General features: G+C 37.8%; 1 non-coding gene across 1 annotated transcript; it reads right to left on the reverse strand.

The window, feature by feature from the left end:
- Positions 1–1,399: 1,399 nt before the first annotated feature.
- Positions 1,400–1,506, reverse strand: LOC128282624 (small nucleolar RNA R71). The gene has a single exon (XR_008272964.1). It is a non-coding gene; the product is annotated as a small nucleolar RNA R71 (small nucleolar RNA).
- Between the last annotated feature and the right edge of the window lie 7,893 nt (positions 1,507–9,399).

Raw genomic sequence — 9,399 nt, forward strand, 5'->3', positions numbered from 1 at the left:
GTTCTCAATTATGTGTTCTTAATTCTTGCTTTAATATTCCAGGATATTGATTAAAGTATTGATGTGCTTATTCAAAGGAGCAAAAGTCCCTGTCTAAAAGTAGATCCAGCATAATTAAGCGGAGTTGATTGCACCCCTAGGCATACGGCGACATAAATCTGTTGAATTAGGGTCAAACCTAATAAGGGAATCCATAGATCGAGTTAATGCAACACTAGGGGTTTTAATTAGAAAGATATTTCAATTAATCAACCTAGGGTTAGACGTTGTTAGTCTCGAGAGAGATAATAATATAAATTAAGTATATCCACGGATCGAGTCAACTGAATAAATCGTCTAGTTCAGAGTCAAATAACAAGTGAAGTCTAGGTGGATTCTTCCTTGGGTATTGTCTAAATCAATCAGTTTTCCCAAAAGTATTTCCCCAATTTACTTCTTGTGCATTCTTAGTTTAGTTAATTAGTTTAGATAAAGCAAACCCTCTTATTTTTAGGCTAGACAATAAAAAGAAGGTTAATACTAATATTTTTAGTTCTTGTGGGATTGACATTCCGGTCTTGCTATAAGCTATACTACTGTTCGTTAGATGCGCTTGCCTTTATCGTGATAATAGTTAGTTTTCAAGCACGATCAATCATAAATATAAAACTTATCACGCACATCAAGTTTTTGGCGTCGTTGCCGAGGAACTAAGATATTAGGAACTCTTAATTTTTATTACTTTGACCATTTATTTTATTGAAATTTAATTTTTATTTTAATTTTGTTTATATCACTAAATTTTCTTTTATTTACTTTTGGCAGGTTTTTATAGTTTATGACTAGAAAAAACCTGTCAGGACCTCTACTTTTTTATAATGAGATCGAAAGCACAGCTCGCAGAAACCAAAGAGAGATAAGGTGAAACCTACGATACATAGAGGAAGGGCAAGAGGACGATATTCAAACCACAATAGAGAAGATGGCTGATAATCATAATAATCTGCTACCTCCTGTGGCTGTTGCGAACCCAGTAAATCAAGATCCTGCTCCTCGTACTATGTATGATTATGCTAAACCTAGTTTAATAGGAGCTGAATCGAGTATAGTTAGACCTGCTATTGCTGCAAATAATTTTGAACTGAAACCTAACATGATTCAAATGATACAACAGTTTGTTCAGTTTGATGGTTTGCATGACGAGGATCCAAACACTCATTTAGCAAACTTTGTTGAATTCTACGACACCATCAAGATCAATGGCGTTTCTGATGATGCCATTCACCTTCGGTTATTTCCCTTTTCATTGAAGAATAAGGCTAAACAGTGGTTGAACTTATTACCACAATGATCAATCACCACTTGGGAACAAATGGCCAAAAAGTTTTTGCTTAAATATTTTTCTCCTACTAAAACAGCTAAATTACGGAATGATATTTCTTCTTTTGTACGGATGGATTTAGAAACACTCTACGATGCATGGGAGAGATACAAGGATCTATTGAGAAGGTGCCCTCACTATGGGCTACCACTTTGGCTACAGGTTCAAATTTTTCACAACAGCCTGAATCCTTCGACTAGACAGATGATTGACGCAGCTGCTGGTGGGACTATTAATAATAAGACACCTTAAGAGGCTTATGAATTTATAGAAGAGATGTCACTGAATAATTATCAGTGGCAAGTCATGAGGACAAAGCCAACGAAAGCGGTCAGCGTTTTTAACTTCAATTCAGTTACTATGCTCTCTAATCAGGTAGAATTTTTTAATAGAAAAATTGATGGTTTACTTGGTTCTTCACAGGTTCATCCAGTAATGCAGTGCGATGCAAGTGGAGGTGGAACAAGCAATTCAAAATACCCACCCTATGGCCATAACATGGAAAACGAACAAATGAATTATATGGGTAATAATCCTCGACCTCAAAATAATCCTTATAGTAACACTTACAACGCAGGTTGGAGGAACCACCCAAATTTCTCATGGGGAGGTCAAGGGAATCAGAGACCACCACCCCCTTCAGGCTTCCAACAACAACCTTACCAGCAAGAGAAAAAGTCGAACCTTGAGGAGATGATGACCAAATTTATTTCAGTAGCGGAAACCCATTTTTAGAACACTGAAACTGCACTTAAAAATCAGCAAGCATCGATCCAAGGGCTCAAGAATCAAATTGGACAGCTGGCTAAGATGATTTCAGAGAGACCACCAGGAAGCCTACCTAGTAATACCGAACCCAATCCAAAAGAGCATGTGAAAGCAGTTACACTTAGAAGTGGGAAAGTGTTAGCTGAATCTGAAAAAAAGCCACCACAAGAAGCTGACAGAAATGAAGGAGAGGAGGTAAAACCCGAAAACAACGACAATCCAATGCCAAAGGAATATAAACCACCAGTCCCATATCCAACAAAGTTGAAGAAAGACCGCATGGATGCACAATTCAATAAATTTCTTGAACTTTTTAAACAACTGCATATTAACTTATCTTTTGTTGAAGCTATATCGCAGATGCATACATATGCAAAATTTTGAAAGGAGCTTCTAACAAATAAAAGGAATTTTGAAGACTTATCTACAGTGGAACTTAACGAGGAGTGCTCAGCCACACTCCAAAATAAACTGCCAACCAAACTTAAAGATCCAGGAAGTTTTACTATTCCCTGCTTAATTGGTAGTTTGTATGTTGATAAGGTACTAGCATTGATTTGATGGCATATAAAATGTTTAAATAACTAGGACTTGGGGAACCTAAACCCACTAGGATAAATATTCAACTAGCTGATAGATCTGTTAAATACCCTAGGGATATTATAGAGGACGCACTTGTAAAAGTAGATAAATTTATATTCCCTGTTGATTTTTTTGTGCTTGACATGGATGAAGATGTTAAAGTACCTCTAATTTTAGGTCGTCTATTTTTAGCCACTACTAGGGCTGTTATTGATGTGGGTGATGGTAAATTGGTACTCAAAGTAGGTGACAAAGAGATTATTTTTAAAATTTATGATGCCATGAGATTTTCTAAGGCATAGGATGACTCATGTTATTTTATTGACTCTATTGATCATGCTACTCAAGATTCTTTTCAGGAAATCGTACATAAAGACATGTTGGAACTATGTCTTGCCCAAGGAGAGGAGGTGGATGATGATGATTCTGAGATAGGTAAGATAAAAACTGAACTAAATTCTAATGAACCCTTCCCAAGACAAGCAGAATATGAGGGTATTAAGGTAAACGATGAACTTAAGCAAAAACCCTCTATTGAAGAACCTCCTAAACTGGAACTTAAACAATTGCCAAATCACTTGGAATACGCATTCCTTGGAAATAATTATACATTACCAGTGATTATTGCTTTTAACTTGCAACCCAAGGAGAAAGAGGAATTACTCCAAGTATTAAGAGAGCATAAAAGAGCCATAGCTTGGAAAATTTTTGACATTAAAGGGATCAGCCCTTCTTTTTGCACCCACAAAATTTTAAAGCCATGTTTGCAAGCTCAAAGATGACTGAACCCCAACATGAAAGAAGTTGTTAAAGCTAAGGTAATTAAACTCCTAGATGCTGGAATTATTTATCCTATTTCTGACAGTTCTTAGGTAAGTCCAGTGCAGGTTGTTCCTAAGAAATGAGGTATGACTGTTGTAGCCAATGAAATGAATTAATCCCAACAAGGACAGTCACAAGTTGAAGAGTTTGCATTGACTATAGAAAGCTAAATGATGCCACGAGAAAAGATCACTTTTCCCTGCCATTCATTGAGCAAATGTTAGAAAGATTATCAGGGCACATGTACTGCTGCTTTTTAGACGGACTCTCTGGTTATTTTTAAATCCCAATAGCTCCTAAAGATCAACAAAATATGACATTTACATGTCCATACGGCACGTTTGCTTATCATAAAATTCCTTTTGGATTATGTAATGCTCCTGCTACTTTTCAGCACTACATGATGGCCATTTTTTACGAACTCGTCGAAGATATCATGGAGGTATTTATGGATGACTTCTCGGTATTCGGTAACTCTTTCCATCTTTGCCTTAAAAATTTAGAAAAAGTTTTAATAAGATGTAAAGAAACAAACCTTGTGCTTAACTGGGAAAAATGTCACTTTATGGTTCAAGAAGGTGTTCTGTTAGGACATAAAATTTCTAGTAAAGGGATTGAAGTTGATAAATCTAAAATTGAAACCAATGAAAAACTACCTCCCCCTAGTTTGGTTAAGGCTATTAGAAGCTTTTTAGGACATGCTGGGTTTTATAGAATATTTATTAAAGACTTTTCTAAAATAGCTAAGCCTTTGACTAAATTACTAGAAAAGATGTGCCCTTTAATTTTGATCAGGAACGTTTAGAAGCATTTAATACTTTAAAGGATAAATTGATTAATGCTCCAATTATAATCGCACCTGATTGGAATTTACCTTTCGAACTAATGTGCGATTCGAGTGATTTTGCAGTAGGTGCAGTTTTAGGATAGCGAAGAGACAAGCATTTTCGACAAATCTATTATGCCAGCAAAACTTTGACAACCGCATAAAAAAACAACACCACCATGGAGAAAGAGCTGCTAGATGTGGTTTTTGCATTTGATAAATTTAGGCCATATCTGATATTGTCTAGAGTTGTCATTTACACTGACCATTCTACTTTTCGCTACCTTTTGACTAAGACTGATGCAAAACCTCGACTCATCCGATGGATTCTATTATTGCAGGAATTTGACGTGGAGGTTCAGGATAAAAAAGGAGTTGAAAATCTCACAGCTGATCATCTTTCCAGGCTTGAAAATTCAAGTACCAAAGAGCTAGATGAAGTTGAAATAAATGATTCGTTTCTTGAAGAACAATTTTTTGCTATATCTGATTTTGAAGTACCTTGGTTTACAGGCATTACGAATTTTTTAGCCGCTAATGTTATCCCGAAAGGGTTGACACATTAGCAAAAGAAGCGATTCTTTACTGATGTGAAAACTACTTTTGGGAAGGCCCTTTTCTTTTCCGTATATGTGCAGATCACGTCATTAGGAGATGTGTTACGAGGTCAAAAGCATTTAAAATATTGGAGCATTGCCACTCAGGACCGTTTAGGGGACATTATAGTGGAAATAAGACCGCACATAAAACACTCGAATCAGGTTTTTATTGGCCTACACTTTTCAAAGACGCCAATAGGTACGTTACTACTTGCGATAAATGCCAACGAACAGGTAATATCTCTAAACATGACAAGATGCCCCAAACGTACATACTCTCATGTGAAATATTTGATATATGGGGTATTGATTTCATGGGTCCATTCCCCAGCTCATTTGGAAATAAATACATATTAGTAGCCGTTGATTATATGTCTAAATGGGTGGAAGTCCAAGCCTTACCTACTAATGATACAAGAGTGGTAGTATGATTCCTTAAGAAACTCTTCTCTCATTTTGGAACACCTAAAGTAATTATCAATGATCGGGGTACTCATTTTTGAAATGCCCAATTTGATAAGACCCTTAAGAAATACGGAGTTCACCACAAGACAACTACGCCTTACCATTTTCAAATTAATAGACAAGTCGAAGTAACAAACCAAGAGCTTGAACGTATCCTAGAAAAGACAGTAGAATCAAACAGGAAGGATTGGGCGATGAAAGTAGATGATGCTTTATGGGCTTATAGAACTGTTTTTAAGACCCCCATAGGGACATCACCTTATAGACTTGTTTATGGAAAAAGTTGTCATCTACCATTTGAGCTAGAACATAAGGCATTCTAGGCTATAAAGTTTCTAAACCTTCATGTCAAACTTGCAGGTGAAAACAGGTTGATGCAGTTAAACGAGTTAGATGAATGGCAAACCAATGCATATGAAAATTCACGCCTATACAAAGAAGTGACAAAGCGCTGCCACGACGCTCGTTTAAGGCAATATAAGCAATTTGAAGTTGGAGATCTTGTCCAATTATATAACTCGAGGCTCAAATTGTTTCCTGGGAAGCTTAAATCATGATGGTCAAGTCCTTTGGTAGTCCAAATTGTCTTTCCATATGGCACAGTAGAGGTAAGTCACCCATCACAAGGCACTATCAAGGTAAATGGACATCGTCCCAAACTTTATAACGGTGAGAATTTTAAAGACGATAGAGAGGAGCTACGGCTCCACGAACATCCCTGAATATACCCACAAGGTAAAGTCAAGCTTAGACTCTAAATAAGCACTTCTCGGGCGGCAACCCGAGCATTAACAGTGTTGATTTCTTTAAATTTTAATTTTTAACATCTAAATTATTAACTGAGTTATTGAACACAGGTTTTCCAAATCCACACGGCCAGGCACATGGGCGTGCCTTAAGCCGTGCTCATACCATGGGCAGCGACACGGTCGTGCAATACAGCCGTGTGAAAATAAAGTAAAATTTTTCCAAAAACACGGGATTCGAAATGTTGCCACGGCCGTACAACATGGCCGTGGGCAATCTTGCCAAATCAACATGGGCGTACCCCACGACCGTGTACCCCAATATCTATATAAACCCCCATTATTCATCATCCCCTTCCCCAGTACCCTAACCCTAGTCGCTGCTCTCTCCGCCACTGTTGCCACCTAAACTCCGACCATTACCCCAAAATCCACCATTTCTCCTCCCTCTTCCTCCATATGCATAAAAATCATCTCTCTTGTCCTCCCTTTCCTACACATTCCTTCTTTTTAATCTCTTTCTCCACACTAAAAACCCCCACCAACGCGCCGTCACTCATCCGGCCACCCGTCCTCCAGTATCAATTTTCTTTTCTCTTTTATCTTCTTTTGATGCTTACTATCATAATGATATTAATTTTCCCTATCACTTACATTTTGTTTATTAATTTCTTATCATATCATTCTCATTCTTAGGATCTATTTCATGTATTTTGTACCCTTGTCTTACCATTATTAGTTACTTTCATCTATTTCGTGTTGAATTTAGGCATGCTATTACTATGCCATTTGCCATAAAATTTTTATCGTCAATTGATTTATGTTATGAAGTTCGATTGCTTTTGGTTGAGTCTTGTTAGTGTCATTAGTTTTTGGTTGAATTTTTTAGTTTAATTATATTCATGGTTAATTCCTTTTTCGATTTGTTAGCATATGTTATCTTCTCTGTTCATTAAGACATGATAACTATTCTTCTTGCAGGTATACCATGTCAAATCCACGTGGTAAGAAAACCGCCGTCCTAGCTTCAAAAAAACGAAAGGGACCCGGAGCCACATCAGTAAGCGCATCTGCCGAAGTGCGCCACCCCTTCTTACAGTTTTCCTTGGGACCCTAAGAGGAACTTTTTCAGATACTCCGCGCAAGACCCGTCAGCGCGGGTCGTTGTATTGATTGGACCACTCTAGAGCAGATCCAACTCACTGACGCAGTCTGGGCTCTCCTGACTATTGACCCATAGGGGCTCTTCTTCGAGATCGTCGAGCCGACATATCTCGAGCTCCCATTAAAATTCTGTTCGACCTTTCACCTTCAAAATGTTATGACAGAGTTCGATGGTCCTGGAATGGTCCAGTTCCGTCTTGGTGGTTTAGTTCACTAGTTGAGCGTGCCTCAGTTCGGTGTCACATTAGGACTATATACGAAGGAGTTCATGGACAACGACGACTTCGACAGTCTCTATCGCCACATCCACTATTCTCCTTAAAATTGCTAGAAGGTCTTAATCCCTACTTCGGCCACTTATGACCCTAGCCACTCCAAGGCATCAGCTCTCGTCCCGTCAGTGAAATACTTACACGCCATCCTAGCCCATACTCTGACAGGACGACGAGAGAGTACCGGCGTGTCAACACTAATGACGCCTATTTTTATGAAGCATGATGCGTGGGCACATATTCTACCTCGCTTATTTCATTTCCCTCGCCATTCGCCATCAAACACAGCAGCATAGGAAGGGAGTCCTTTCCATTGGCCCTTCTGTAACTCGCCTGGCGCGGTACTTCGGTCTCCTCAACATGGCAGTACAATCATCCTCCCTCACCCTTATCGGTCAGATGTCTTCACAAGGCATCTCGAGTATGCTCCATATGAGGATGATTGAGCGACGACGTAGATTTGATCCTCCTTAATACCGCCTCGTCCAGTCAGCCAAGCAGGAGGACCCAGAGGACATTACTGATGATGTCCCTCCACCTCACGAGGATCCACCATCTCAGCCACCACTTATTCATCATCTAGTTCATGCGGCTGCTTCACTCTCTGACATCTCTGAGTGTCTCACTCGATTCGAGCAGCAATGTTTTTAGCTCTTTGATTACATTTATGCAACCTTACATCAGATTTGTCAGCACCTTCACATTTTATTGCCACCCCCACCTCACGAACCATCTGGCGATGAGGATTTTTGAAGACTTTTATCTATTATTTTTATTTTTTACTTTTATCTTTATTTATCTTTTTTTTTAAATTACTTTTTATTTTATTTCTCTTTAATACTATTTTTACTTCATCTTTAGGTTTTACAATTTATATTAAGCAATTTATGTTTTCAGCCATTTCTTTACGAGTAATCATGCTACTTTATATTTCCTAAAGAGTTATTGATTCTATCGCAGTTATGAAGGGCTCCAAAGCTCACTATTACTTAAGAATTTGCAACTCCACTGGAAAAGGTCCTTCACGACTGCCATGCGTTGCTCGACCACGACCATAGCTACCACCAGTTATAATATTCTTTTAGCACAGCACTTATGGACTAATAACCTCTACCACCACCGGAGTATCCTCCTCCAATCTCACCCTTGCCTTAGTCGATTACTTTCCATGACTCCAAATCAAGGATTCTATTGAACATTCAGGAAGTTTCACTTCTCTCCCTATCTTATGATCTTATATCTATATTTTTCAGTAAATCTATCTTTGTACATTGAGGACAATGTACATCTTAAGTGTGGGGGGGTTATTTATATCATTATCAGAAAAATCCCTGAATTTTGTCTTTTTCTCACGTAACTCACTCATATCACTATTAGAATGAATTTTGATTAATTTATGATTTTTATTGATGTCTTGAATTAAAACATAGGCATTTACACATTGATTGTTTAAACTTTAAGTAATTAGAGAATCAAGCATGATAAGTTGATTTTTGAGAATTGAAAATTTTTAGGTTATTTTCCCAAGTTTAGGTATTACCTTGAAGTTGAAATTCACAGGATTGACATCAAAAAGCCATGATTTTTGTGAGATCTTGAGCCTTTAGAGCATATATTATTTCTTTCATGCTCATTTTTATTTTTTCTATGAGTGCATCAATATTGATTTGTTACTCTAGAACTTACTTCGATTATGCATGTCAAGACTACACCATTGATTTGATATGTCGAGATGATAAAGGCACTTAGGTTTAACCCACTCACTCCATAAAAGTCTACCTCCATAATTAACCCT

Source organism: Gossypium arboreum, chromosome 1 (genome assembly GCF_025698485.1).
Source record: "Gossypium arboreum isolate Shixiya-1 chromosome 1, ASM2569848v2, whole genome shotgun sequence".
In the NCBI taxonomy this organism is placed as follows: domain Eukaryota; kingdom Viridiplantae; phylum Streptophyta; class Magnoliopsida; order Malvales; family Malvaceae; genus Gossypium; species Gossypium arboreum.